The sequence below is a fragment of the Argentina anserina genome, unplaced genomic scaffold (assembly GCF_933775445.1).
Source record: "Argentina anserina unplaced genomic scaffold, drPotAnse1.1, whole genome shotgun sequence".
In the NCBI taxonomy this organism is placed as follows: Eukaryota; Viridiplantae; Streptophyta; class Magnoliopsida; order Rosales; family Rosaceae; genus Argentina; species Argentina anserina.
The window spans coordinates 224,625-249,778 of record NW_026089511.1 but is presented as its reverse complement, the minus strand read 5'-3'; positions in this window follow the sequence as shown (position 1 = coordinate 249,778).

The following is a 25,154-nucleotide window of genomic DNA, read 5'->3' as shown; positions in this document are numbered from 1 at the left end:
CTTCTGATGCGATTTTCTATTGTATTTGAGAGTTTTGCAAGTGTGGGAGTGTGTTTATTTCAAACTGAGTATCTTTACATCGATTGCGTATCTTTACTATTCCAATTGTGTATCTTTTCATTTCTCGTTTGAGTATCTTTCTGTAAGGCTTTCTGATGCGAGTTTCTATTGTATTTGAGAGTTTTGCAAGTGTGGGAGTGTGTTTCTTTCAAACTGAGTATCTTTACATCGTTTGCGTATCTTTACTATTCCAATTGTGTATCTTTACATCGTTTGCGTATCTTTACTATTCCAATTGTGTATCTTTTCATTTCTCGTTTGAGTATCTTTCTGTTAGGCTTCTGATGCGAGTTTCTATTGTATTTGAGAGTTTTGCAAGTGTGGGAGTGTGTTTCTTTCAAACTAAGTATCTTTACATCGATTGCGTATCTTTACTATTCCAATTGTGTATCTTTTCATTTCTCGTTTGAGTATCTTTCTGTAAGGCTTTCTGATGCGAGTTTCTATTGAATTTGAGAGTTTTGCAAGTGTGGGAGTGTGTTTCTTTCAAACTGAGTATCTTTACATCGTTTGCGTATCTTTACTATTCCAATAGTGTATCTTTACATCGTTTGCGTATCTTTACTATTCCAATTGTGTATCTTTTCATTTCTCGTTTGAGTATCTTTCTGTAAGTCTTCTGATATGAGTTTCTATTGTATTTGAGAGTTTTGCAAGTGTGGGAGTGTGTTTCTTTCAAACTGAGTATCTTTACATCGTTTGCGTATCTTTACTATTCCAATAGTGTATCTTTACATCGTTTGCGTATCTTTACTATTCCAATTCTGTATATTTTCATTTCTCGTTTGAGTATCTTTCTGTAAGGCTTCTGAAGCGAGTTTCTATTGTATTTGAGAGTTTTGCAAGTGTGGGAGTGTGTTTTTCTCAAACTGAGTATCTTTACATCGTTTGCGTATCTTTACTATTCCAATTGTGTATCTTTACATCGTTTGCGTATCTTTACTATTACAATTGTGTATCTTTTCATTTCTCGTTTGAGTATCTTTCTGTAAGGCTTTCTGATGCGATTTTCTATTGTATTTTGAGAGTTTTGCAAGTGTGGGAGTGTGTTTCTTTCAAACTGTGCATCTTTACATCGTTTGCGTATATTTACTATTCCAATTCTGTATCTTTTCATTTCTCGTTTGAGTATCTTTCTGTAAGGCTTTCTGCTGCGAGTTTCTATTGTATTTGAGAGTTTTGCAAGTGTGGGAGTGTGTTTCTTTCAAACTGAGTATCTTTACATCGTTTGCGTATCTTTACTATTCCAATTGTGTATCTTTACATCGTTTGAGTATCTTTTCTATTCCAATTGTGTATCTTTTCATTTCTCGTTTGAGTATCTTTCTGTAAGGCTTCTGATGCGAGTTTCTATTGTATTTGAGAGTTTTGCAAGTGTGGGAGTGTGTTTCTTTCAAACTGAGTATCTTTACATCGATTGCGTATCTTTACTATTCCAATTGTGTATCTTTTCATTTCTCGTTTGAGTATCTTTCTGTAAGGCTTCTGATGCGAGTTTCTATTGAATTTGAGAGTTTTGCAAGTGTGGGAGTGTGTTTTTCTCAAACTGAGTATCTTTACATCGGTTCCGTATCTTTACTATTCCAATTGTGTATCTTTTCATTTCTCGTTTGAGTATCTTTCTGTGAGGCTTTCTGATGCGAGTTTCTATTGTATTTGAGAGTTTTCCAAGTGTGGGAGTGTGTTTCTTTCAAACTGAGTATCTTTACATCGTTTGCGTATCTTTACTATTCCAATTGTGTATCTTTACATCGTTTGCGTATCTTTACTATTCCAATTGTGTATCTTTACATCGTTTGCGTATCTTTACTATTCCAATTGTGTATCTTTACATCGTTTGCGTATCTTTACTATTCCAATTGTGTATCTTTTCATTTTTCGTTTGAGTATCTTTCTGTAAGGCTTTCTGATGCGAGTTTCTATTGTATTTGAGAGTTTTGCAAGTGTGGGAGTGTGTTTCTTTCAAACTGAGTATCTTTACATCGATTGCGTATCTTTACTATTCCAATTGTGTATCTTTTCATTTCTCGTATGAGTATATTTCTGTAAGGCTTTCTGATGCGAGTTTCTATTGAATTTGAGAGTTTTGCAAGTGTGGGAGTGTGTTTCTTTCAAACTGAGTATCTTTAAATCGTTTGCGTATCTTTACTATTTCAATTGTGTGTCTTTACATCGTTTGCGTATCTTTACTATTCCAATTCTGTATCTTTTCATTTCTCGTTTGAGTATCTTTCTGTAAGACTTCTGATGCGAGTTTCTATTGTATTTGAGAGTTTTGCAAGTGTGGGAGTGTGTTTCTTTCAAACTGAGTATCTGTACATCGTTTGCGTATCTTTACTATTCCAATAGTGTTTCTTTACATCGTTTGGGTATCTTTACTATTCCAATTCTGTATCTTTTCATTTCTCGTTTGAGTATCTTTCTGTAAGGCTTCTGATGCGATTTTCTATTGTATTTGAGAGTTTTGCAAGTGTGGGAGTGTGTTTATTTCAAACTGAGTATCTTTACATCGATTGCGTATCTTTACTATTCCAATTGTGTATCTTTTCATTTCTCGTTTGAGTATCTTTCTGTAAGGCTTTCTGATGCGAGTTTCTATTGTATTTGAGAGTTTTGCAAGTGTGGGAGTGTGTTTCTTTCAAACTGAGTATCTTTACATCGATTGCGTATCTTTACTATTCCAATTGTGTATCTTTTCATTTCTCGTATGAGTATATTTCTGTAAGGCTTTCTGATGCGAGTTTCTATTGAATTTGAGAGTTTTGCAAGTGTGGGAGTGTGTTTCTTTCAAACTGAGTATCTTTAAATCGTTTGCGTATCTTTACTATTTCAATTGTGTGTCTTTACATCGTTTGCGTATCTTTACTATTCCAATTCTGTATCTTTTCATTTCTCGTTTGAGTATCTTTCTGTAAGACTTCTGATGCGAGTTTCTATTGTATTTGAGAGTTTTGCAAGTGTGGGAGTGTGTTTCTTTCAAACTGAGTATCTGTACATCGTTTGCGTATCTTTACTATTCCAATAGTGTTTCTTTACATCGTTTGCGTATCTTTACTATTCCAATTCTGTATCTTTTCATTTCTCGTTTGAGTATCTTTCTGTAAGGCTTCTGATGCGATTTTCTATTGTATTTGAGAGTTTTGCAAGTGTGGGAGTGTGTTTATTTCAAACTGAGTATCTTTACATCGATTGCGTATCTTTACTATTCCAATTGTGTATCTTTTCATTTCTCGTTTGAGTATCTTTCTGTAAGGCTTTCTGATGCGAGTTTCTATTGTATTTGAGAGTTTTGCAAGTGTGGGAGTGTGTTTCTTTCAAACTGAGTATCTTTACATCGTTTGCGTATCTTTACTATTCCAATTGTGTATCTTTACATCGTTTGCGTATCTTTACTATTCCAATTGTGTATCTTTTCATTTCTCGTTTGAGTATCTTTCTGTTAGGCTTCTGATGCGAGTTTCTATTGTATTTGAGAGTTTTGCAAGTGTGGGAGTGTGTTTCTTTCAAACTAAGTATCTTTACATCGATTGCGTATCTTTACTATTCCAATTGTGTATCTTTTCATTTCTCGTTTGAGTATCTTTCTGTAAGGCTTTCTGATGCGAGTTTCTATTGAATTTGAGAGTTTTGCAAGTGTGGGAGTGTGTTTCTTTCAAACTGAGTATCTTTACATCGTTTGCGTATCTTTACTATTCCAATAGTGTATCTTTACATCGTTTGCGTATCTTTACTATTCCAATTGTGTATCTTTTCATTTCTCGTTTGAGTATCTTTCTGTAAGTCTTCTGATATGAGTTTCTATTGTATTTGAGAGTTTTGCAAGTGTGGGAGTGTGTTTCTTTCAAACTGAGTATCTTTACATCGTTTGCGTATCTTTACTATTCCAATAGTGTATCTTTACATCGTTTGCGTATCTTTACTATTCCAATTCTGTATATTTTCATTTCTCGTTTGAGTATCTTTCTGTAAGGCTTCTGAAGCGAGTTTCTATTGTATTTGAGAGTTTTGCAAGTGTGGGAGTGTGTTTTTCTCAAACTGAGTATCTTTACATCGTTTGCGTATCTTTACTATTCCAATTGTGTATCTTTACATCGTTTGCGTATCTTTACTATTACAATTGTGTATCTTTTCATTTCTCGTTTGAGTATCTTTCTGTAAGGCTTTCTGATGCGATTTTCTATTGTATTTTGAGAGTTTTGCAAGTGTGGGAGTGTGTTTGTTTCAAACTGTGCATCTTTACATCGTTTGCGTATATTTACTATTCCAATTCTGTATCTTTTCATTTCTCGTTTGAGTATCTTTCTGTAAGGCTTTCTGCTGCGAGTTTCTATTGTATTTGAGAGTTTTGCAAGTGTGGGAGTGTGTTTCTTTCAAACTGAGTATCTTTACATCGTTTGCGTATCTTTACTATTCCAATTGTGTATCTTTACATCGTTTGAGTATCTTTTCTATTCCAATTGTGTATCTTTTCATTTCTCGTTTGAGTATCTTTCTGTAAGGCTTCTGATGCGAGTTTCTATTGTATTTGAGAGTTTTGCAAGTGTGGGAGTGTGTTTCTTTCAAACTGAGTATCTTTACATCGATTGCGTATCTTTACTATTCCAATTGTGTATCTTTTCATTTCTCGTTTGAGTATCTTTCTGTAAGGCTTCTGATGCGAGTTTCTATTGAATTTGAGAGTTTTGCAAGTGTGGGAGTGTGTTTTTCTCAAACTGAGTATCTTTACATCGGTTCCGTATCTTTACTATTCTAATTGTGTATCTTTTCATTTCTCGTTTGAGTATCTTTCTGTGAGGCTTTCTGATGCGAGTTTCTATTGTATTTGAGAGTTTTCCAAGTGTGGGAGTGTGTTTCTTTCAAACTGAGTATCTTTACATCGTTTGCGTATCTTTACTATTCCAATTGTGTATCTTTACATCGTTTGCGTATCTTTACTATTCCAATTGTGTATCTTTACATCGTTTGCGTATCTTTACTATTCCAATTGTGTATCTTTACATCGTTTGCGTATCTTTACTATTCCAATTGTGTATCTTTTCATTTTTCGTTTGAGTATCTTTCTGTAAGGCTTTCTGATGCGAGTTTCTATTGTATTTGAGAGTTTTGCAAGTGTGGGAGTGTGTTTCTTTCAAACTGAGTATCTTTACATCGATTGCGTATCTTTACTATTCCAATTGTGTATCTTTTCATTTCTCGTATGAGTATATTTCTGTAAGGCTTTCTGATGCGAGTTTCTATTGAATTTGAGAGTTTTGCAAGTGTGGGAGTGTGTTTCTTTCAAACTGAGTATCTTTAAATCGTTTGCGTATCTTTACTATTTCAATTGTGTGTCTTTACATCGTTTGCGTATCTTTACTATTCCAATTCTGTATCTTTTCATTTCTCGTTTGAGTATCTTTCTGTAAGACTTCTGATGCGAGTTTCTATTGTATTTGAGAGTTTTGCAAGTGTGGGAGTGTGTTTCTTTCAAACTGAGTATCTGTACATCGTTTGCGTATCTTTACTATTCCAATAGTGTTTCTTTACATCGTTTGCGTATCTTTACTATTCCAATTCTGTATCTTTTCATTTCTCGTTTGAGTATCTTTCTGTAAGGCTTCTGATGCGATTTTCTATTGTATTTGAGAGTTTTGCAAGTGTGGGAGTGTGTTTATTTCAAACTGAGTATCTTTACATCGATTGCGTATCTTTACTATTCCAATTGTGTATCTTTTCATTTCTCGTTTGAGTATCTTTCTGTAAGGCTTTCTGATGCGAGTTTCTATTGTATTTGAGAGTTTTGCAAGTGTGGGAGTGTGTTTCTTTCAAACTGAGTATCTTTACATCGTTTGCGTATCTTTACTATTCCAATTGTGTATCTTTACATCGTTTGCGTATCTTTACTATTCCAATTGTGTATCTTTTCATTTCTCGTTTGAGTATCTTTCTGTTAGGCTTCTGATGCGAGTTTCTATTGTATTTGAGAGTTTTGCAAGTGTGGGAGTGTGTTTCTTTCAAACTAAGTATCTTTACATCGATTGCGTATCTTTACTATTCCAATTGTGTATCTTTTCATTTCTCGTTTGAGTATCTTTCTGTAAGGCTTTCTGATGCGAGTTTCTATTGAATTTGAGAGTTTTGCAAGTGTGGGAGTGTGTTTCTTTCAAACTGAGTATCTTTACATCGTTTGCGTATCTTTACTATTCCAATAGTGTATCTTTACATCGTTTGCGTATCTTTACTATTCCAATTGTGTATCTTTTCATTTCTCGTTTGAGTATCTTTCTGTAAGTCTTCTGATATGAGTTTCTATTGTATTTGAGAGTTTTGCAAGTGTGGGAGTGTGTTTCTTTCAAACCGAGTATCTTTACATCGTTTGCGTATCTTTACTATTCCAATAGTGTATCTTTACATCGTTTGCGTATCTTTACTATTCCAATTCTGTATATTTTCATTTCTCGTTTGAGTATCTTTCTGTAAGGCTTCTGAAGCGAGTTTCTATTGTATTTGAGAGTTTTGCAAGTGTGGGAGTGTGTTTTTCTCAAACTCAGTATCTTTACATCGTTTGCGTAACTTTACTATTCCAATTGTGTATCTTTACATCGTTTGCGTATCTTTACTATTACAATTGTGTATCTTTTCATTTCTCGTTTGAGTATCTTTCTGTAAGGCTTTCTGATGCGATTTTCTATTGTATTTTGAGAGTTTTGCAAGTGTGGGAGTGTGTTTCTTTCAAACTGTGCATCTTTACATCGTTTGCGTATATTTACTATTCCAATTCTGTATCTTTTCATTTCTCGTTTGAGTATCTTTCTGTAAGGCTTTCTGCTGCGAGTTTCTATTGTATTTGAGAGTTTTGCAAGTGTGGGAGTGTGTTTCTTTCAAACTGAGTATCTTTACATCGTTTGCGTATCTTTACTATTCCAATTGTGTATCTTTACATCGTTTGAGTATCTTTTCTATTCCAATTGTGTATCTTTTCATTTCTCGTTTGAGTATCTTTCTGTAAGGCTTCTGATGCGAGTTTCTATTGTATTTGAGAGTTTTGCAAGTGTGGGAGTGTGTTTCTTTCAAACTGAGTATCTTTACATCGATTGCGTATCTTTACTATTCCAATTGTGTATCTTTTCATTTCTCGTTTGAGTATCTTTCTGTAAGGCTTCTGATGCGAGTTTCTATTGAATTTGAGAGTTTTGCAAGTGTGGGAGTGTGTTTTTCTCAAACTGAGTATCTTTACATCGGTTCCGTATCTTTACTATTCCAATTGTGTATCTTTTCATTTCTCGTTTGAGTATCTTTCTGTGAGGCTTTCTGATGCGAGTTTCTATTGTATTTGAGAGTTTTCCTAGTGTGGGAGTGTGTTTCTTTCAAACTGAGTATCTTTACATCGTTTGCGTATCTTTACTATTCCAATTGTGTATCTTTACATCGTTTGCGTATCTTTACTATTCCAATTTTGTAGCTTTTCATTTCTCGTTTGAGTATCTTTCTGTAAGGCTTTCTGATGCGAGTTTCTATTGTATTTGAGAGTTTTGCAAGTTGATAGGAGCACTTTGTGCGACGTTCTTAACATGTTTTTACCTCTATTTGTACTTTGCTTAGCCCTTATTATTGTAATATAGAGTCATTGAGTCGAGTTAGGAGTCTTTAGTGACGTTCGTTCCCTTTTGGTGCTAAAACAGGTGTAAAATGCAGAAATTGTCGAGAGTGCTATAGAGTAGTATTCCTTGTCGAACTAGGAAACCTAGTTTGGTTAGGATTTTTTTTTATTCGATATTTCTGTAACATATGTGATTTATATTTATTATTTCCTTTCCTTATTTTCAAAATTAAATGTGAGATAATGAGTTGGAAATTATGGAAAGAAAGAGGAGAAGAAGGAAACAAAAGGAGAAAAGGGAAAGAAGTAATTTAGTTTCTGAATAAGATGAAAAGGAAGAAGTATGCAGCCTTAAAGGAGGGAAGGTTCATCCGTCCATTAAATGGAAAGAATAAGAAAAGAAGGAAACAAAAGAAGAAAAAGGAAGGAGAGAACAAAGAGATAATTCTGAAGAATGCATGTGGTCTAGAAGAAGGGAGAATGCATGTGACCAACAAAGATGATCATCATTCAATCGAGAAGGAAAGAAAAGAAAAAAAAGGAAATACATGGATCAGCCCATTCAAAACCCTAGCAGCCCCTCCTCTCCTCCTTCCTCTATAAAAGGCATGGCCTCCCTCACAATTCACCATCTCCATTCTCTCACAAACAAAGTCGAATTGCTGCCCAAGAACATCCAGAAAATTCAAGCAAAAAACCTTCATCCATCATCACCAAGTCGTGCTCATCTTCCTCCTCCACCAATTCGAATTCATCCTTGCTTCATCCTAGAAGGTTTCTAATGTGTGATTCATCCATGGCTTGTAATCTTTCTTTTTATTTTCTGCAAATTTTGAATTCATTGTATGAATCATTGGATGTTATTTTCGGTTTCATATATGAACAACATAAATTCAGACTTCTTTGGTTTTATGTTTTGATTGCATGAACTCATGAGATATGTGTGTATGCCGTGTGTAGCATCTATGGGCAGCAGGTTTTCGATTTCTATTTAGGTTTTATTTTAATTTATTCCTTGAATTTGTGCATCTAAATCAATGCTTGAGGAAGCCAAGGCCATGGTTCTCCTAAGGTTGCGATTTAATTCACCAAAGTAGTATTTGATCGAGTTATGCGCTTCGTGTCTCAATTATTGCTACTTATATAGGGCTGTGATAGTTCTAGGAATTTGCATGTTTAATCAAGATGAGTGACGCCATGCTTGCTTACATGTCTCCAATTCGACTTAATGTGCTTATGTGCTACTTTGTTGTTTAACTAGTACGCTTCGTTATGTTGAACTCTTTGTAGCATATGTTTAGGATTGAACGCTTCGTTGATTCTAAATAACTAAGAAGTCTTAACGATTAGATGAACCGCATCGGGCTCTAATTAGAATTGGAATTGAAATTGACTTAAGAAGAATCGAAAATAGTTGCAGCCTATATGTTATTCAATACGTGTCATACATGTTTCTTGAGTAGAATTCGTGTTTTGGTTATGTGATGAGTGGTTGATCAATTGTATATAAGTAATTTAGGATTTATTTTCAGTTGTAGTTTTAGAATCCAACTCAAAATCCCCCAATAACATGATAAGTGTTGAGGCCCTTTTGATTCCCCGGACTGAACGATCCCTGCTTATTCTATACTAACGATGATGTTTTTCAGGGTATTTTATAGACGTTCTAACCGAACGCTCTATCATTTTGGCGCCGTTGCCGGGGAATTGATTAATTCCCAATGCTTTGAAGTGTTAATTTTGTGCTATATTGTGACTTGTATAATTGTATTTTGGTTAATATGTATATGTGAACAGTAATCGTAAATAGTATGTATGTGAACAGTAACCCGAAAATATAAAAAAAAAATTGAATTCGTAAATCTTGTATTTGTGATAGAGTTTGTGTTTGTTAAGAAGTTGTTATTTGTTTCCTTGTTGTAGTAGTATGCATATAGGATACTTGTTATACTTAGTTAAATTTTTATGGAAGCTAAATGTTTATTTATGCTTAGTTTATTGTAAGTTATAAGTTGAACGGAATAGGTAAAGTCCATTTTGTTAATATTAGCTTTAACCCTCCATTTGTACCTTGCTAAGGTCACTTGGGGTTGAGGGCGGCTTTTATTAACACTTTGCGAGCAGTCTAACTCACAAATTTATTCTGAGCTGAGTAAGGGGCTTGCTATTTTCATTACCCTGGTTCAAGGTTTACAAAATTGGATCTCGGAGGCCCATAGACTGACATACATCTCGGTGATGGAGTCGATTGGGAAAACATCCTTTCGAGGTTGTGGCCCCCGTGGTGTCCAACAAATGAGTCCTGCCTTGTGACTATCTCTGATTCTAGCTATCCAGCCTTCTGAAACAAAAGAATGAGTTTGTGTCTAGACGACGTACTTAGGCCGCACGTCCACCTCGCTTTATGACTCAACTATAATGCCTTCAACATTTTGTCTCAACGATCTTCAAACTCATAGCATCAAGAATAACACTTAATCGAAATAGATAGAATGAATTCAATGGTTAATAAACATGAGATCTCGCATAACAAGTAAGACATGGCAGAAACATAGGTGATTGTAAGCTCAACATGTTCAAAACAAGTTCAAATTCAACTCACAAGGGATATGCACTCCAAATATTTTCTCTCAAGAACATGGCATATGCTTAAAAGCTTTTCACACATAAGAGTTATAAACACATAGTGAATTCGAAAACCTCATGAAAGATACTAATCATATGCACAAATGAACCCTAACCATATGCTTACTCATGAAACAAACTCCACAGATCAAGAGCTACTCATTTTAAGAATCATGCGGATCTTTATAAAAGGTAGGCTTAGGCTCGGTAAGGATATGATTTATTTAGGTAAAAGGAATCACAAAGGTCATCCTCAAGACTTAGCAGAGCAATAATCATCCACCTTATGTCGCCATACTCCATAAAACAAGAGCCAATTTTATCATGTTGGCTCATTCTTCACTCTAAACGTTGTGAAAACGAACAAAGGCTAAAGTACAACATTATTGAGCCTTCAACAAATATATCACAACTCCAAATTCACATCAAATATAGCTATGCCGTAACTTCTTTGTATTTTTTTTATTCAAGCCGTGTTCATGTATTTTTCTCTTTTTCTTCTCACGGCATCTTTCTATTTTTTTTCTTCATTCTTTTCACTCTTTTCATACGGCATAAATACATACATAGCACAACCCCACACTTGAATCGAATCATCACTCCATATTAACATCCAACAATCGGCTCGGCCAAGCCTCGAGAACAAGGTAGAGATATAACTATACTAAGCAAGGATATTAACATGTTGGTAATGAAATAAAAGGCTTAACATAGGCTCAAAGGGGTTTATATTAAGGTGTCCCAAGCAGGGCTCAAATAAGGCATACGGCTTTTTGGTTTAAGTGGTGGAATTCCTAAAAAGATCCAACAATCATTTTCAAAATCAGAGTATATTATGATAAAAGTTTTGAAAGTTTCACAAAGTAAGTTCTAGCATTCTCTAGTTCATTGCAATTCTATGGCATATGAATTGATCAAAATAGATGTAATGAGGTTATATAGCCAATAAACGATAGATTAAACTCTCCAGAAAAGGCACATATATGGCTCGAAACTCACATAGGTTACATGAATTCAAACAAGTATGGAACATGCTCATTATGTACCTAAGTTTCAAAATCCTCATCTACTACATGTTCGTATAAAATCTACACATTGATTAACCATCAAATAGCAATTAAGTTCAATTTCCAATCTTGTGATCATCTTTCAACCAATAATTCAAAGATCAACTCATCCTAGACAGTTAAAGGCATACCTAAGACTCAAAACAAAACAAAACAAAAAATACAAACAAATTTTTTTTTTATGACTCTAACATGTAAACCTTCCCCCACACTCGAATCATGCATTGTCCTCAATGAATGTCAAAATAAATAATGCAATGAAAGACAAAAGCATAGTGGAAGCAAACAAAGACACAAAAATAAAAACATGAGAAAAAGATGAGAAATGCTCCCCCATGGCGCGGTCCAACATCTTGCATTCCATGCTTCATAACGTTTGAAAATAATCTCCGAACAGTAAGACAACAGTGGGAATTGAAAGCTGATATTCTAGCTTTCCAAGCATATAAAGTACGTTTGCTAACTCCAAATGAGGAGAAAGTTATGCCCCTGCAAATTTGTCACGTAAAACAGGTTCATAGAATAAAAAACTGGAATGACCTTTACCTCTTTGTACCTGATTTCCGTTGACTTAAACAGCCGGAATGGACAAGTGGCCTGAATGAAAGTTGAAGATAACACAACCAGCTTTCAATCCATATATGGCACGACTGCCCAGTTAGGCCGGAAGTGCTCCCTATTGTTCCGTTTCCGGACTGTAACTGCACGAGTTCTGTATTTCAGACACGACCTTGCTGCCTTCAAATTGCAACCGGGAATGATGTAGACCTCTAAATTCAGTTCTGTAAAATGATACAGAAACTAGACTCATAGACCTTTGTTTCCATATAAAGCACATATTCCAAATCCATTTGAGCTAGGAGATACAGTCTGCCGAAGTCGACGGACTGTTTCTGCCAGATTCTGTTGAACGAAAATTTTTGGATCTTCTTCACGTTTTCTCGAAAACTAACCTACACACGCACAAAACAAATCAAAAAGAACAAAAATAAATAAAAACAATAAATATAAAAGAAAACAAATTGGGTTGCCTCCCAACAAGCGCTTATGTTTAAAGTCTAATAGCTTAGACCGAGTTTTCCTTTCAATCATTTTGTAGGTGACACATTATGGGGTTTCTCTTTCGCCATTTTGTTGTCCAACCTTGTAGTATATTATGAAGCTCATTGCTGGTCACTTCACTATAAATCTGTAAAATCTCAATTAAGATCATTAGTGTAAGTGGGAACCTACCAAACATAACATAGGACGTGAGGTCCTTAAGAGACTATGTTCCTCTAGCCATATGATATTCCGTGGAATTTAAAATGCAACATGAATGAGATGCAAAATGAATGCAATTAGAATAAATAATGAAGATGCAATGCAAAAGTTAGAGAATAACAATTAGGAAGTCATTGTATATACAAGTCACAAATATGTCAAAAGTCATTTAAATATAATAAGCACATGTTAAGGGGAAAACGAAACGAAAACAAGCTTAACAACCAATCCAACATGATGTCAAATCTTATGTTTAAGTTCGTTTTAATTTCTCAACTCAAAAACCTGATAAAGTATACACAATTACAATTACTATATGTCAATTTTTTTTACAAGTTACTTTTTAATCGATTTCATGCGTTAACATTCTTAAGTTGTCATTCAAATAATTAAATGATCGATTAATTCTAAGTTGTAAACAAAGGTGGACGTGCGGCCTAAGTATGGATGCCTAGACACAAGTTTGAATCATTGTTTCAGATGGCCGGATAGCTAATTCAGAGATAGTGAACATGGTAGGACTCATTTGTTGAACTATGGAGGGCAAGCCCCCTATCGACTCCATCACCGAGATGTATGTCAGTCAATAGTTCTCTGAGATCCAATTTTGGTCCCATGCACCAGAGTAATGAAAAAGCGTGCCCCTTACTCAGCTAGAAACAAACTTGGGTGTTAGACGAATCTCCAAGTGTTAATAAAAGCCGCCCTCAACCTCATGCAAAAAATTTGGAAGAAAACATGAGGGGTTAAGGCTAATATTAACAAAAGGGACTTTACCTATTCCGTTCGATTTACAACCTACAACAATCATGCATTCAATCATAAAAAATACCAACCTAAGATAAAATTACTATATGTTAGAATAAAATAAGAAAAAATATAGAAATTTACAAATTTACAATATGAACAGTGAAAATAATATACAAATTTACAATATGAACAGTGAATTCGAAATTAAAAGATTGGGATCCATAATGATGGATCCCCGGCAACGGCGCCATTTGATCGGTTCGATTACTCGAGATCAATATTAACCCTGTAAGCACGTTAGTAGTATAAAGCAAGAGGGTATCGTTCACAAACCGGGGATCCAACCAGGGTAAAGAATCACAAACATTTAACAACGAATTCATAAGAGTTTAAAAGGTTTGATATAGGTTCGGATTGAGATATAAAAACAGAAAATAAAACCTAAACTAATATATACATGTGATCAACTAAACAACACATAAACATCACCAAACAAATCGTCACAAGTAGCTTCAAAATCATAATCTCATCCTATGCAAACACCGAGCCTTAGCGGACAAGTATTGAGTGAACAAACAACAACCTAATGCCGAACTAGGTTACTTAGCGCATCCCTAACTCGAAACATGGCCTTGTAATCCTATCTTAGCGCTTAGAAATTACAAGATAACATGTCTTTCTCAATCTTACCACTTCATTGATTCATCTCTTATCTAATTACTTAGCGCATCTTAGATAACAAACGGATCATGGTTAATTCCTAGTGATTACTAACAAGTCAAGCATGTCACTTACTTTAACAAGTTATCAAAAACACTTAAGAATCCTATATGCAAAACTAACTTAGCGCCTTGAATCACATATAGTTAACGCCCAAGAAAGAGAATCATTAAATCATTGAATTATAAACTCACGATATCTACATAGAAATCATAGACAACAAAATCAGAACTACTTTATAACATCTTGCAAAATCGTAAACTACATGAGAGTATTCCACAAATTCGGAACTAGCCAAAAACATAAACACAACATCACACAAAGAATCCAAACCGAAAACATAAGTGTGAAGAAGTAACGAGTTACACTTTGTAAATCTCCTTAGCGGTATCAAAACAAGGCAGCACGGCTTCAACTTGAATGGCAATCCGAGGCGTAGCGCTTTGGATCGAATGGAATGAAGGGAAGATGGTGTTTTCGCCTTGAATGGCTTTGAGGATGATGAGTAGTGTTTAAGGCAGAGCTTTGGCTAGTCTTGTGAGCAAGGTTGATGATCTTTTTCTGTGGAATTGAGGTGCTATATATAGAGGAAGAAACCCAAGGGAGGATGGCCACAAAGTCCACAAAGTTGAAACCAAATTGGTTGAGGTTTCCTAGATTCGGCAGATCTGACCTTTGTCCCTTGTTGTGGCCATAACTTTCTCTAGAAAATAGATATTGAGATGATTCCAACTGGCCATTTCAACTAGACTTCCGTGGCTTTTCATCCATATATCATGCACTTTCTCAGTCATTCTGAGCTGTCCAGGGGAGCTCGTCAAAGTTGGATGATCTGCAGTGCCAGAATTCTGATTTCTATAAGGATTGCATATCTTCTTCCTCCTTTAATGCTGATTTCTTTTGCACAAATTTCTTCCTTTGAATTAGGGAGGCAGCAAAAGTCTTATTTGTTGCAGCCATGTTTGATTTTTCTTACCTCTGCTCATTAAATTTGCTGCATGCCTTCTTTGACTTTCTTGCCTCTTCTCATTTAATTTGCTGGATGCCTTCTTTGACATTCTTTGGTGCTGGGATTTATGGACATTCTGATATATATTTGTGCTCTATTTTCAGGAGGAACAAAGTCCCAAGTTTCCCTCATAGCCCTTGGATCAAAAGCAAATCAATGGCTGAGATAATTCCGCCGAGTTCACTGGACCTCCCATCAATGATTCAGTCATATCTCTCTGTAGGAATAAGATATTGATTTGATTCCAAATCCTACAGAAACTAGACTCAAATACCTTTATTTCCATATAAAGTAGGTCTTCTAACTTGATAAGCGCACTTTGTGCGACGTTCTTAACATATTTTTACTTCCATTTGTACTTTACTTAGCCCTTATTATTGTAGTATAGAGTCATTGAGTCGAGTTAGGAGTCTTTAGTGACGTTCGTTCCCTTTTGGTGCTAAAACGGGTGTAAAATGCAGAAATTGTCGAGAGTGCTATAGAGTAGTATTCCTTGTCGAACTAGGAAACCTAGTTTGGTTAGGATTTTTATTATTCGATATTTCTGTAACATATGTGATTTATATTTATTATTTCCTTTCCTTATTTTCAGAATTAAATGAGAGATAATGGCTTGGAAATTATGGAAAGAAAGAGGAGAAGAAGGAAACAAAAGGAGAAAAAGGAAAGAAGTAATTTAGTTTCTGAATATAATGAAAAGGAAGAAGTATGCAGCCTTAAAAGAGGGAAGGTTCATCCGGCCATTAAATGGAAAGAATAAGAAAAGAAGGAAACAAAAGAAGAAAAAGGAAGGATAGAACAAAGAGATAATTCTGAAGAATGCATGTGGTCTAGAAGAAGGGAGAATGCATGTGACCAACAAAGATGATCATCATTCAATCGAGAAGGAAAGAAAAGAAAAAAAAAGGAAATACATGGATCAGCCCATTCAAAACCCTAGCAGCCCCTCCTCTCCTCCTTCCTCTATAAAAGGCATGGCCTCCCTCACAATTCACCATCTCCATTCTCTCACAAACAAAGTCGAATTGCTGCCTAAATACATCCAGAAAATTCAAGCCAAAAACCTTCATCTATCATCACCAAGCCGTGCTCATCTTCCTCCTCCACCAATTCGAATTCATCTTCCTCCATCCTTCAAGGTTTTCTAATGTGTGATTCATCCATGGCTTGTAATCTTTCTTTTTATTTTCTGCAAATTTCGAATTCATTGTATGAATCATTGGATGTTATTTTTGGTTTCATATATGAACAACATAAATTCAGACTTCTTTGGTTTTATGTTTTGATTGCATGAACTCATGAAATATGTTTGTATGTCGTGTGTAGCATCTATGGGCAATAGGATTTCGAAATTAATTTAGGTTTTATTTCAATTAATTCCTTGAATTTGTACATCTAAATCAATGCTTGAGGAAGCCAAGGCCATGGTTCTCCTAAGGTTGAGATTTAATTCACCAAAGTGTTCATCGATTGAATATGCGCTTCGTGTTTCAATTATGGATACTTATATAGGGCTGTGATAGTTCTAGGAATTTGCATGTTTAATCAAGATGAGTGACGCCATGCTTGTGTAACATGTCTCCAATTCGACTTAATGTGCTTATGTGCTACTTTGTTGTTTAACTAGAACGCTTCGTTATGTTGAACTCTCTTTAGCATATGTTTAGGATTGAACGCTTCGTTGATTCTAAATAATTAAGAAGTCTTAACGATTAGATGAACCGCTTCGGACTCTAATTAGAATTGGAATTGAAATGGACTTAGAAATAATCGAAAATACTTGCTGCCTATATGTTGTTCTATACGTGTCATACATGTTTCTTGAGTAGAATTCGTGTTTTGGTTATGTGATGAATGGTTGATCAATTGTATAAAAGTAATTTAGGATTTATTTTACGTTGTAGTTTTAGAATCCAAATCAAATCCCCCAATAACATGATAAGTGTTGAGGCCCTTTTGATTCCCCGGACTGAACGATCCCTGCTTATTCTATACTAACGATGATGTTTTTCAGGGTATTTTATAGACGTTCTAACCGAACGCTCTATCATTTTGGCGCCGTTGCCGGGGAATTGATTAATTCTCAATGCTTTGAAGTGTTACTATTGTGTTATATTGTGAATTGTATAATTGTATTTTGTTTCTGTGAATAGTAATCGTAAATAGTGCTTCTGTGAACAGTAACTCCGAAAGAAAAAGAAAACTTTTATAGAACGAAAATTTTTTATTGTGTATATTAAGTTGTTATTTGTTATATTGTTGTTGTAGTATGCATATAGGATACTTGTTACACTTAGTTATATTTTTTAAGGAAGCTAAATGTTTATTTATGCTTAGTTTATTGTAAGTTATAAAGTGAACGGAATAGGTAAAGTCCATTTTGTTAATATTAGCCTTAACCCTCCATTTGTACCTTGCAAAGGTCACTTGGGGTTGAGGGCGGCTTTTATTAACACTTTGCGAGCAGTCTAACACACAAAGTTATTCCGAGCTGAGTAAGGGGCTTGCTATTTTCATTACCCTGGTTCAAGGTTTACAAAATTGGATCTCAGAGGCCCATAGACTGACATACATCTCGGTGATGGAATCGATTGGGAAAGCATCCTTTCGAGGTTGTGGCCCCTGTGGTGTCCAACAAATGAGTCCTGCCTTGTGACTATCTCTGATTCTAGCTATCAAGCCTTCTGAAACAAAGGAATGAGTTTGTGTCTAGACGACGTACTTAGGCCGCACGTCCACCTCGCTTTATAACTTAGAAAATAACTTTGTATAAATAGATGTATATAGTTTCAAAAGAAAATGATATTCTAATTTTTAAGGTATATCGGATAAAGTAAGACCCTTACCTTAGGCTGTTTCAGTCCATTGCACAGTTAGCTCCTCTGCTCCACGTACCTTAAATTTTAGGATTGTGTGTGAATAAAATCAATTAGACTTAGTATTACTCATACACTTGTAGATTTCGAAAAAAAAAATTTGTCTTTAAGTTTAACTATATTTGTATTCAATTGCTAACATTTCTTTTATTTCATTTTATACTTAATCACTAACATTTTGTGTGTCTTTGTATACCTTAGTGGCCAGATAGTGATTTTAAGAAAGAGTTGGAGAATTCTATTGTTAACAGTTGATTGAAGCTCTCAATGACTTGGGAAGGACGACAAGTGTTGCAAGAAGCGGAGTTCCACCACACTCTAACTTTTGATTCGTGATTTGCATTTAATTTAACTCATACTAACTTTTATTTAATCATTAACATTATACTAACTTATTCTATGAGTTCCCATGTTCACTCTTCTAATGTTCTTTTTCTTGATACGATGTAGTTTAAGAGTGGGTGAACATGATTGAGTTTTGATAGTCAAAGAGGCACAAATTTGGAGGTGTAGAACTCTAAGTGGCGTGGCCTACAACTTAAAAAGAAGTGCAGAGTCTAGGCTAAAGGACTATAAAAGTTAAGCGCTGCATGGGAGGCAACCCATTTCAACCGTACCTGTGGAGGAGTCGTCTACGGGAGTTTGCATTTTCTTATCCCTTCACTCTTATGGTTGAATTGTATATGTGTTGATGTGTGATCTTATTCTATACTTATGAATTACATTCTAATTATTGAGCTTACATTGAGGACAATGTAATTTTCTAAGTGTGGGGTAGGGTTGCATGATCATTGTTTGCTGATTTTTGCTTTGATTTCATGTTAAAAAACGAAAAAGAAAGAAAAAATTCAAAAAAATGTTTAAAAATTCGAAAAAAAAATGTGTTGTTTTGAGTCTTAGGATGCCCCTAAAGTCTAGGATGATTATGTCTCTAAATGCATAGATGATGGTTTTGCATTTCATAAGAATTGAATTGTAAGTTTCATTGATAATGTGGATTTGGTATGAACAGGTGAGAGTTGATTGAATGTAATATGACATACATGTTTGGTTATTTTAAGTCCATAACAACCTATGAGTTTTTGAGCCTATATATGTTTTCTTCTTAAGTGATAATTTGAAATTTCATAGTTGTTTTGTGAACCTCATTATTCTTTACAAATTCAATGACTATGTGCCATAGCTTTTAATGGACTCTAGAATTTATTAGAACTCATCTTTTGTGATTGTTGAAACTTTTAAGTCATAAAATGCTCTGATTTTGAAAAGGATTTATGGATCATTTCTAGGATTACCATCACTTTAGCCAAACAGCCATGTATCCCTATATGTGCCCTGCTTGGGACCCCTTAGTTGAACCCCATTTGAGCCTACATTGAGCCTTTTCTTCATCACCTATGTTATCTCCATGCTTAGTATAGTTACCTCTACCTTGTCTTATAGACTTGGCAGAACTATTTTTGAGATGATGTTGTGATGATGCATGAAATAAGTGTGGGGTGGAAGACATGAGAAAAGAAAATATGAACAAGCTTTTAAGCAAATGCCGAAAAAGAAAAGAAAGAAAAAAATTACATTCAAATGATGAATGAAAAAAAATGATGAGATCGGCAATACAAGGAAAGAAAAGAAAAGATGTGATCTTCCATTTGTAATTTGGAGTTGAGTTGAAATTGAAGGTCTACAAATGTTTATTTGACCTTTGTCCATTTTCACTTTGGCGTTTATAATGATGATTGGGCCCAACTTGTTATATTTGGCCCTTGATGGTGTGTGGTGTCATAAGGATGGTGTTTACTCTGCTAAGTCTATAGGATTACCTTTGTGATTCCTTGATATTCCATGCCTTTAGCTAAGCCTAAACATTCACCCTTATCTAATGATCCTAATGATTCTTAAAATGAGCAAAACTTGGTTTGTGGAGATGATCACAAGAGTTGAGCATATGGTTTTGGTCCATTTGTGCACTTAGTTGTTAAATGAGGTTTTCCTTTTGTTATTCACAAAGTGCCTTCATTTGATGAAATATGCAAGCTATTTGATACTTTATTATCCTTTCTCTTGCATATACTTGTGTGTGAATCATAATCATGAATCTGAGTGAAAATAAGAGAGTATGCCTTCTGAGGAGGATTGGATTGACTAAACATGTTATGTGCCTATTGTCTCATATCTTACTTTTTCATACTATGAAGCATGTTTATGAAACTTGGAATTTATGTGCTTACATGTAAATGCTTAAACTTGAAAGCTATGTGTTTTGAGATTCTGAGGCAATCATTTAGGGGCAATAGTGTTTTATATTTGTTTTGTTTAGTTTTGCTAAGGGACTAGCAAAAGCCAAGTGTGGGGTAGTTGATAAGCGCACTTTGTGCGACGTTCTTAACATATTTTTACTTCCATTTGTACTTTACTTAGCCCTTATTATTGTAGTATATAGTCATTGAGTCGAGTTAGGAGTCTTTAGTGACGTTCGTTCCCTTTTGGTGCTAAAACGGGTGTAAAATGCAGAAATTGTCGAGAGTGCTATAGAGTAGTATTCCTTGTCGAACTAGGAAACCTAGTTTGGTTAGGATTTTTATTATTCGATATTTCTGTAACATATGTGATTTATATTTATTATTTCCTTTCCTTATTTTCAGAATTAAATGAGAGATAATGGCTTGGAAATTATGGAAAGAAAGAGGAGAAGAAGGAAACAAAAGGAGAAAAAGGAAAGAAGTAATTTAGTTTCTGAATATAATGAAAAGGAAGAAGTATGCAGCCTTAAAAGAGGGAAGGTTCATCCGGCCATTAAATGGAAAGAATAAGAAAAGAAGGAAACAAAAGAAGAAAAAGGAAGGATAGAACAAAGAGATAATTCTGAAGAATGCATGTGGTCTAGAAGAAGGGAGAATGCATGTGACCAACAAAGATGATCATCATTCAATCGAGAAGGAAAGAAAAGAAAAAAAAAAGGAAATACATGGATCAGCCCATTCAAAACCCTAGCAGCCCCTCCTCTCCTCCTTCCTCTATAAAAGGCATGGCCTCCCTCACAATTCACCATCTCCATTCTCTTACAAACAAAGCCGAATTGCTGCCTAAATACATCCAGAAAATTCAAGCCAAAAACCTTCATCTATCATCACCAAGCCGTGCTCATCTTCCTCCTCCACCAATTCGAATTCATCTTCCTCCATCCTTCAAGGTTTTCTAATGTGTGATTCATCCATGGCTTGTAATCTTTCTTTTTATTTTCTGCAAATTTCGAATTCATTGTATGAATCATTGGATGTTATTTTTGGTTTCATATATGAACAACATAAATTCAGACTTCTTTGGTTTTATGTTTTGATTGCATGAACTCATGAAATATGTTTGTATGTCGTGTGTAGCATCTATGGGCAGTAGGATTTCGAAATTAATTTAGGTTTTATTTCAATTAATTCCTTGAATTTGTACATCTAAATCAATGCTTGAGGAAGCCAAGGCCATGGTTCTCCTAAGGTTGAGATTTAATTCACCAAAGTGTTCATCGATTGAATATGCGCTTCGTGTTTCAATTATGGATACTTATATAGGGCTGTGATAGTTCTAGGAATTTGCATGTTTAATCAAGATGAGTGACGCCATGCTTGTGTAACATGTCTCCAATTCGACTTAATGTGCTTATGTGCTACTTTGTTGTTTAACTAGAACGCTTCGTTATGTTGAACTCTCTTTAGCATATGTTTAGGATTGAACGCTTCGTTGATTCTAAATAATTAAGAAGTCTTAACGATTAGATGAACCGCTTCGGACTCTAATTAGAATTGGAATTGAAATGGACTTAGAAATAATCGAAAATACTTGCTGCCTATATGTTGTTCTATACGTGTCATACATGTTTCTTGAGTAGAATTCGTGTTTTGGTTATGTGATGAATGGTTGATCAATTGTATAAAAGTAATTTAGGATTTATTTTACGTTGTAGTTTTAGAATCCAAATCAAATCCCCCAATAACATGATAAGTGTTGAGGCCCTTTTGATTCCCCGGACTGAACGATCCCTGCTTATTCTATACTAACGATGATGTTTTTCAGGGTATTTTATAGACGTTCTAACCGAACGCTCTATCATAACTCGATCGGAGCTATCCAGGGGAGCCCGTCGAAGATGGACTACGAATATTGACAGCATTTTGATTCTTGAATGGATTGGGCTTTTAAGTGTATTTTCTTCTCTTTCCTTGTGGAACTAGGATTGCTTTCCTTCTCCAACATGGATTTGTATTTCCTAATAAGAATAAGTATGTTAGAAACAAAGAAATACACAAGGATGAATCCTACTCGAACAATGAAGCATATCTCAACAAGGATTCTTAACACTTAGCACGATTTGATCATCAATTCATTCATAATTGATATAAGCTCTACCTAGACACTTATTCATACAAAAGAAACTAAAACATACTAAATAAGAGGTAACAAAGAGTAAGAATAGGGCATAATCACATTAAGAATGTCACACTTTGTGCTCCTATCACTTTATAACTTAGAAAATAACTTTGTATAAATAGATGTATATAGTTTCCAAAGAAAATAATATTCTAATTTTTAAGGTATATCGGATAAAGCAAGACCCTTACCGGGGGCTGTTTCAGTCCATTGCACAGTTAGCTCATCTGCTCCACGTACCTTAAAAGTTAGGAATGTGTGTGAATAAAATCAATTAGACATTAGTGATACTCTTACATTTGTAGATTTCGAAACAAAAAGAAAAAAATTGTCTTTAAGTTTAACTATATTTCTATTCAATTGCTAACATTTCTTTTATTTTATTTTATACTTAATCGCTAACATTTTGTGTGTCTTTGTATATCTTAGTTGCCAAATAGGGATTTTAAGAAAGAGTTGGAGAATTCTATTGTTAACAATTGATTGAAGCTCTCAATGACTTGGGAAGGACGACAAGTGTTGCAAGAAGCGGAGTTCCACCACACTCTAACTTTTGATTCATGATTTGCATTTAATTTAACTCATACTAACTTTTACTTAATCATTAGCATTCTACTAACGTATTCTTTGAGTTCCCATGTTCACTCTTCTAATGTTCTTTTTCTTGATGCGGTGTAGTTTAAGAGTGGATGAACGTGCATCAAGTTTTGATAGTCATGTCAAAGAGGCACAAATTTGGAGGTGTACAACTCCAAGTGGCGTCGCCTATAACTTGAAAAGAAGTGAAGAGTCTAGGCTAAAGGACTATAAAAGTTAAGCGCTGCATGGGAGGCAACCCATTTCAACCGTACCTGTGGAGGAGTCATCTACGGGAGTTTGCATTTTCTTATCCCTTCACTCTTATGGTTGAATTGTATATGTGTTGATGTGTGATCTTAGTCTATACTTATGAATTACATTCTAATTATTGAGCTTACATTGAGGACAATGTAATTTTCTAAGTGTGGGGTAGAGTTGCATGATCATTGTTTGTTGATTTTTGCTTTGATTTCATGATATAAACGAAAAAGAAAGAAAAAAATTCGTAAAAATGTTTAAACACTCGAAAAAAAAATTGCGTTGTTTTGTCTTAGGATGCCCCTAAAGTCTAGGATGATTATGTCTCTAAATGCATAGATGATGGTTTTGCATTTCATAAGAATTGAATTGTAAGTTTCATTGATAATGTGGATTTGGTATGAACATGTGAGATTTTGATTGAATGTAATATGGCATACATGTTTGGTTAGTTTAAGTCCATAACAACCTGTGAGTTTTGAGCCTATATATGCTTTCTTCTTGAGTGATAATATGAAATTTCGTGGTTGTTTTGTGAACCTCATTATTCTTTGCATATTCAATGACTATGTGCCATAGCTTTTAATGGACTCTAGAATTTACTAGAACTCATCTTTTGTGATTGTTGAAACTTTTAAGTCATAAAATGCTCTGATTTTGAAAAGGATTTATGGATCATTTCTAGGATTTCCACCACTTTAGCCAAACAGCCATGTATCCCTATATGTGCCATGTTTGGGACCCCTTAGTTGAACCCCATTTGAGCCTACATTGAGCCTTTCTTCATCACCTATGTTATCTCTATGCTTAGTATAGTTACCTCTACCTTGTCCTATAGACTTGGCAGAACTATTTTTTTTTTGAGATGATGTTGTGATGATGTATGAAATAAGTGTGGGGTGGAAGAGATGAGAAAGAAAATATGAACAAGCTTTTAATCATGCCGAAAAAAAAATGAATGAATGAAAAAAAAATGTCTGAATTCGGCAATACAAGAAAAAGGAAAGAAAAGATGTTGTCTTCCATTTGTGATTTGGAGTTGAGTTGTAATTGAAGGTCTAAAAATGTGTATTTGACCTTTGTCCATGTTCACTTTGTGGTAGAAATGATGATTGGGCCCAACTTGTTATATTTGGCCCTTGATGGTGTGTGGTGTCATAAGGATGGTGTTTACTCTGCTAAGTCTATAGGATTACCTTTGTAATTCCTTGATATTCCATGCCTTTAGCTAAGCCTAAACATTCACCTTATCTAATGATCCTAATGATTCTTAAAATGAGCAAAACTTGGTTTGTGGAGATGATCACATGAGTTGAGCATATGGTTTTGGTCCATTTGTGCACTTAGTTGTTGAATGAGGTTTTCCTTTTGTTATTCACAAAGTGCCTTCATTTGATGAAATATGCAAGCTATTTGATGATTTATTATCCTTTCTCTTGCATATACTTGTGTGTTAATCATAACCATGAATCTGAGTGAAAAGAAGAGAGTATACCTTCTGAGGAGGATTGGATTAACTAAACATGTTATGTGCTTATTGTCTCATTTCTTACTTATTCATACCATGAAACATGTTTATGAAACTTGGAATTTATGTGCTTACATGCAAATGCTTAAACTTGAAAGCTATGTGTTTTGAGATTCTGAGGCAATCATTTAGGGGCAATAGAGTTTTGTGTTTGTTTTGTTTTGCTAAGGGACTAGCAAAAGCCAAGTGTGGGGTAGTTGATAGGAGCACTTTGTGCGACGTTCTTAACATGTTTTTACCTCTATTTGTACTTTGCTTAGCCCTTATTATTATAATATAGAGTCATTGAGTCGAGTTAGGAGTCTTTAGTGACGTTCGTTCCCTTTTGGTGCTAAAACATGTGTAAAATGCAGAAATTGTCGAGAGTGCTATAGAGTAGTATTCCTTGTCGAACTAGGAAACCTAGTTTGGTTAGGATTTT